This window comes from Convolutriloba macropyga, chromosome 8 (genome assembly GCF_964194025.1).
Source record: "Convolutriloba macropyga chromosome 8, txConMacr16.3, whole genome shotgun sequence".
In the NCBI taxonomy this organism is placed as follows: Eukaryota; Metazoa; Xenacoelomorpha; order Acoela; family Convolutidae; genus Convolutriloba; species Convolutriloba macropyga.
The window spans coordinates 44,741,724-44,749,877 of NC_134475.1; positions in this window are offsets into that span (position 1 = coordinate 44,741,724).

An 8,154-nucleotide genomic window follows, 5' to 3' on the forward strand; every position below is an offset into this window, starting at 1 on the left:
ACACACACACACACACACACACACACACACAAAAACATACCCACCTACACACACAACCAAAAACACACACACAACACCCAAAAATAAAAATACACACAAATACACACAAAAATCCAAACACACACACAAACACAAACACACAAATGCAGACACACGCACATAAAAACAAAAACATACGCATGCACCTACACAGAGAGAGGCACACAATTGCACACACAAACACACACACACAAACGCACACAAATGCACACACACACACAAACACACACACTCACACACTCACGCAAGCAGACACACACACACACACACAAGCAAACACACAGACGCACACACACCCACACTCACACAAACACTCGCTCACAAACACATAAATCAAACAAACACACACACACAAACACACACAAACATATGCACAAAAACACAGGTACACACAAACGGAAGCCTACACATGCGCGCGCTTACAGAAAAACATACGCAGGCACACGCACAAACACAAACACATGCATACAAACGAACACTCATACACACAAACACACACACACACACACACACTCATCTACAAACACACAAACACACACTCACAAACACACACAACCATATATATCGAATTAATATATATTTATATATGTATATCGAAATTTTGTGTTACATATATATAAACATATATATATATATATATATATATATATATATATATATATATATATATATATATTCATATAAACCTGTATTTTGATAACTTTTTTAAAACACAGTGTTTTTTTTTCAATTTTTTAATTTGATCTAATTAAATTGTTCAACAGATCAGCGTCTGAGCTCATTTTATTTACAATGTTTTAGCGGAATATTTGATAAAGGGAAATAGTGTCCAGAGTAAATAACAAACAGAGCATATGACGAACTTGAATGTTTTGACGAATTTTTTCTGTTTTTTTCATCCATTTGCTTTTGGTTTTTTCGTCTTCGAGTGCTCTGAATAATGACCGTCCCATCTCTCAAGATTACAAAACAACGTTGCGTTTTCATTTACTTTTAGAGTTTTGTGTTAGTTTGAGATGCTAAAAGGAAGTAAGACCAGAAAACAGATAACAAAGGCCCACACGTTCACACACACAGGTACACACACAAGCAAACACACACACACACACAAACACACACAATCACACTCACTCACGCACAAACACAAACACCAACGCACGCACGTACACACACAAGCAAATGCACAATAATACACACATACAAGCATACAGTTACACACACAAACAAACACACACATATAAACACAAACTCAAACATGACAAGAGAAGTGTTCACACTTTCACGCACAGACGCACGCACACGCACCCACTCAAACGCTCACAAACACATACACACACAAACACACACTTAAGCACATGCACACACACACAAACACATACACAAACACCATCACAAACACACATACACACCCACCCAACTATATACACACATAAACACACACAAACAACCATTTAAACAAAAACACACACATAAACACAAACACACACACAACCACAAACACAAAAACACAATTACGAACACATAAACAATACGCGTGACAGAGAAACGCAAAACACACACACACACATAAACAGAAACAGACACACAAACACACACACAAACACAAACACAAAAACAGAAACACACAAACACAAACAACACGCGTCACAGGGACTGCAAAAAACACACACACACATACAAACAAACATTAGCGGGCACGCACAAACACAGACGCACTCACACGCACAAACACGACAACCGCAAACACAACCACACACATATAAACACAAACACACACGCAAACACACACACAAACACAAACACAACTCACGCACACAAACAAACACCAACGCACGCACGTACACACACAGGCAAAAGCACAATAATACACACATACAAGCATACACTTACACACACAAACAAACACACACATATAAACACAAACACACACGCAAACACACACACAAACACAAACACAAAAACACAAACACAAAAAAAACCACACGCGTCACAGGGACGATGAAAGAAATAAACAGACGCGCACACACACACATACAAACACACACACACACAAAGATAAACACAAACATACAAAAACACAAACACAAACACAAACCACACGCGTCACAGAGACGCAAAAACACACATACACACTAACAAACACTCACGCGCACACACAAACATAGACGCACGCACACGCACACACACACACAAAACACGCACCCCAACACTCACCTACAAATTAACACCCACCTACACAAAAAAAAACACAACCACACACACACAAGAAAACACACAAACACATACACAAATACACACACACAAACACATACATAAAAAGACACACGCAACAACTACTATTACATAAACGGAAACACACACACACACATACACTCAAACACACACGCGTGCACCTACAAAGAGAAACGCACGCAAACGCACACACAAAAACACACAAACATGCACACAAACGCACACACACAAACATACACACATACACAAACACAAACATATACACACATGAACACAAACACACACGCAAACAAACACACATACAAACACAAACACGAAAACACAAACACACACACAAACCACAGGCGTCACAGAAAGTGCAAAAAAACTCCCACACACACACACGCAAACACACGCAAATACACACACATTGACACACACACAAACACAGACGCATGAACACGCATACGGACACACACACACACAAACATACCCACCTACACAAAACACACAAAAACACACACGCAACACCCAAATATAAACACACACAAATACACACAAAAATCCAAACACACACAAACACAAACACACAAATGCAAACATACGCACATAAAAACAAAAACATACGCATGCACCTACACAGAAAGACGCACACAATTGCATACACAAACACACACACACAAACGCACACAAATGCACACACACACACACACAAACACACACAAACACAAACACTCACACACAAGCAAAAATACAGTGTTCAAAATACAGTGTTTTCTTTCAATTTTTTAATTTGATCTAATTAAATTGTTCAACAGATCAGCGTCTGAACTCATTTTATTTACAATGTTTTAGCAGAATAATCGATAAAGGGAATTAGTGTCCAGAGTAAATAACAAACAGAGGATATGACGAACTTGAATAATTTGACGAATTTTTTCTGTTTTTTTCATCGATTTGCTTTTGGTTCTTTCGTCTTCGAGTGCTCTGAGTATTGACCGTCCCATCTCTCCAGATTACAAAACAACGTTGAGTTTTCATTTACTTTTAGAGTTTTGTGTTAGTTTGAGATGCTAAAAGGAAGCAATACCAGAAAACAGATAACAGAGGCCCACACATTCACACACACAGGAACACACACATGCAAACACACACACACACCCACACACACACACACACACACACACACAAACACACACAATCACACTCACTCACGCACACACACAAACACCAACGCATGAACGTACACACACAGGCGAAATCACAATAATACACACATACAAGCATACACTTACACACACAAACAAACACACTCATATAAACACAAACTCAAACATGCAAACAGAAGTGTGCACACTTTCACGCACAGACGCACGCACACGCACCCACTCAAACACTCAAAAACACACACACACAAACACATGCACACACACAAACACATACACACGCAAACACCAGCACAAACACACATACACACCCACCCAACTATATACACACAGAATCACGAACAAACAACCATATAAACAAACATACACACATAAACACAAACACACACACAACCACAAACACAAAACACAATTACAAACACATAAACAATACGCGTGACAGAGAAACGCAAAACACACACAAACACACGCAAACACACACATACACAAGAGCACACACAAAAACAGACAAATGTACACGCACAAGCGTGCACATACACAAAAACACACGCAGATGCACACATACAACCAAACACACACACACACACACACAAAAGTCCACACACACAGACACAAGCACACACTCGTGCACCTACACAGAGAGACGCTTACAAACGCCCAAAGAAAAACTCAACATTTTACACAAATTTGCATACAAATACACACACACACAAACTTACACTTACACACACACAAACTTACACAGCAATCCACAGACCCACATACATCCACACATACAAACACAAACATAATCACAAATAGATACACAAACACAAACACACAAACACACAAACACACACACAAACACAAACACACATAAACACTCAAACGCACAAACAGACACACACACACATGCAAGATTACACACGCGCGCGAACACTCAAATACATACGCACGCACAGGTGCACACACACACCCACACACAAAAACATACGCATACAAACGCACGCACACACACACATAAACCTAAACGCACACAGATCCAAATACAAAGAAATAATATAACTTTATCAATATCGAAACTTTTATTATATAAATATAGATATATACATATATATTTATATATAACTATATATATATATATATATATATATATATATATGTGTGTGTGTGTGTGTGTGTGTGTGTGTTTGTGTGTGTGTAAGTGTATTGTGCAACCATTTTTCTCAATATATTGGTTCTTTTTTTTTTCAATTGATCTATTTAAATTATCAACAGATCAGCTTCTCACCTCATCTCATTTGCAGCGTTTTGGCAAAATACTTGATAATGGGAAATAGTCTCCAGATTAAGTAACAAACAGAGGATATGACGAATTCGAAGAATAGATGATAACTGTTTACTGCTTTTTTCGTCTATTTGTTTTCCAAACATTTGGTTGTGTCTTCATCGAGTTGTGTGACTATTGACCGTCCCATCTCTCATGATTACATGATCACAAAACAACGTTGCTGTTTTTTTTAGTTTGAGAAATTTGTGTTATTTTGAGATGCTCAAAGCAGCAACACAAAAAAAAGGTAACAGTTGTCCACACACTCAAACACAGACGCATGCACACAAACACACACAGACAAGCACATTAATAAAAACACAAGCATGCACTTACACATTAAAAAAACACACACGTGCACAAACCTATGCACAGACGAACGCACAAGCACCCAACCAAAAACACACAAAAACGCACGCACACACAAACTCACATGCACAAAAACACACATAAACACAAACACACAAACACAAACACTCACACACAAGCAAAAATACAGTGTTCAAAATACAGTGTTTTCTTTCAATTTTTTAATTTGATCTAATTAAATTGTTCAACAGATCAGCGTCTGAACTCATTTTATTTACAATGTTTTAGCAGAATAATCGATAAAGGGAATTAGTGTCCAGAGTAAATAACAAACAGAGGATATGACGAACTTGAATAATTTGACGAATTTTTTCTGTTTTTTTCATCGATTTGCTTTTGGTTCTTTCGTCTTCGAGTGCTCTGAGTATTGACCGTCCCATCTCTCCAGATTACAAAACAACGTTGAGTTTTCATTTACTTTTAGAGTTTTGTGTTAGTTTGAGATGCTAAAAGGAAGCAATACCAGAAAACAGATAACAGAGGCCCACACATTCACACACACAGGAACACACACATGCAAACACACACACACACCCACACACACACACACACACACACACAAACACACACAATCACACTCACTCACGCACACACACAAACACCAACGCATGAACGTACACACACAGGCGAAATCACAATAATACACACATACAAGCATACACTTACACACACAAACAAACACACTCATATAAACACAAACTCAAACATGCAAACAGAAGTGTGCACACTTTCACGCACAGACGCACGCACACGCACCCACTCAAACACTCAAAAACACACACACACAAACACATGCACACACACAAACACATACACACGCAAACACCAGCACAAACACACATACACACCCACCCAACTATATACACACAGAATCACGAACAAACAACCATATAAACAAACATACACACATAAACACAAACACACACACAACCACAAACACAAAACACAATTACAAACACATAAACAATACGCGTGACAGAGAAACGCAAAACACACACAAACACACGCAAACACACACATACACAAGAGCACACACAAAAACAGACAAATGTACACGCACAAGCGTGCACATACACAAAAACACACGCAGATGCACACATACAACCAAAACACACACACACACACAAAAGTCCACACACACAGACACAAGCACACACTCGTGCACCTACACAGAGAGACGCTTACAAACGCCCAAAGAAAAACTCAACATTTTACACAAATTTGCATACAAATACACACACACACAAACTTACACTTACACACACACAAAACTTACACAGCAATCCACAGACCCACATACATCCACACATACAAACACAAACATAATCACAAATAGATACACAAACACAAACACACAAACACACAAAACACACACACAAAACACAAACACACATAAACACTCAAACGCACAAACAGACCCACACACACATGCAAGATTACACACGCGCGCGAACACTCAAATACATACGCACGCACAGGTGCACACACACACCCACACACAAAAACATACGCATACAAACGCACGCACACACACACATAAACCTAAACGCACACAGATCCAAATACAAAGAAATAATATAACTTTATCAATATCGAAACTTTTATTATATAAATATAGATATATACATATATATTTATATATAACTATATATATATATATATATATATATATATATATATATATATGTGTGTGTGTGTGTGTGTGTGTGTGTGTTTGTGTGTGTGTAAGTGTATTGTGCAACCATTTTTCTCAATATATTGGTTCTTTTTTTTTTTCAATTGATCTATTTAAATTATCAACAGATCAGCTTCTCACCTCATCTCATTTGCAGCGTTTTGGCAAAATACTTGATAATGGGAAAATAGTCTCCAGATTAAGTAACAAACAGAGGATATGACGAATTCGAAGAATAGATGATAACTGTTTTACTGCTTTTTTTCGTCTATTTGTTTTCCAAACATTTGGTTGTGTCTTCATCGAGTTGTGTGACTATTGACCGTCCCATCTCTCATGATTACATGATCACAAAACAACGTTGCTGTTTTTTTAGTTTGAGAAATTTGTGTTATTTTGAGATGCTCAAAGCAGCAACACAAAAAAAAGGTAACAGTTGTCCACACACTCAAACACAGACGCATGCACACAAACACACACAGACAAGCACATTAATAAAAACACAAGCATGCACTTACACATTAAAAAAACACACACGTGCACAAACCTATGCACAGACGAACGCACAAGCACCCAACCAAAAACACACAAAAACGCACGCACACACAAACTCACATGCACAAAAACACACATAAACACAAACACACAAACACATACGCAAAAACAAACACAAAAACGCAAACACACAAACACATAAACAACATGCGTCACAGAGGGACGCAAACACACACACACAAACCCACACTCGCACACACGTATACACGCGCAAACACACACACACGCACAGACGCACGCACAAGCAACCACACAAACACAAACAATCACGCACACAAACACACACACAAACACATGCACACACACACAGATACGCACCCACTTACACACAAAATCACACACAAACAAAAACACATACACAAATACACACACACACACAAACAAACACAAGCACACAAACACACGCGTGCAAGTACACAGACAGACGCACGCAAACGCACACACAGACACGCAAACAAACACACTAACGCACACAAAAACGCACACACACACAAACACACACCTACAAACACACACAAACTTACACACCCAACCAAATACACACACACACATACAAACACACACACACACACACAAACAAACACACACACACAAACACAAAGACAAAAACACACACAGACAAAACACACAAACGCCACGCGCAACAGAGAGACGCAAACACACACACACAGACAAACACACACACTCAAGCACACACGCAAACACACGCAAACGGATACACAAACGGGCAGAAGCAAGCACAGACGCACTCACAAACACAGACATACACGCAAACACACACACGTATACACACAAACACGCACTCCTGCACCTACACAGAGAAATGCACG